Source organism: Armigeres subalbatus, chromosome 1 (assembly GCF_024139115.2).
Source record: "Armigeres subalbatus isolate Guangzhou_Male chromosome 1, GZ_Asu_2, whole genome shotgun sequence".
Classification (NCBI taxonomy): domain Eukaryota; kingdom Metazoa; phylum Arthropoda; class Insecta; order Diptera; family Culicidae; genus Armigeres; species Armigeres subalbatus.
Genome location: NC_085139.1, coordinates 164,992,088 through 164,992,468, shown reverse-complemented (window position 1 = coordinate 164,992,468; position 381 = coordinate 164,992,088).

Here is a 381-nt window from a genome sequence, read left to right as displayed (position 1 = left end):
GATTATAAAAATCACACATTTTTTTATTTAGCCTAGAAAGCAAAAAATCACAGGATTTTATAATCCATCAACAAATATTAATTTCAAAAATTTAAAACAAAAATTATTGTTTTTTTTAAATAGTGTTATTTTTATATAAATTTAGATATTTTAACAACATTCTGGATCAAGTTTCTAACAAATTTTGTTAAAGAAATTTAAAACATAATAACATATTTTGATATAATTTTGATATGCGCATTGTGAAACGTCTCTCTTGGTATACTACCTATATAAGTATACAGACATGATAAGTGAAAGATTTTGCCATTCTTCTTTGATTCAAACCCTGTGTTTTTCGCAAAAATATTGTTTTGGCGTGAAGCAATACGTAACTTCTAG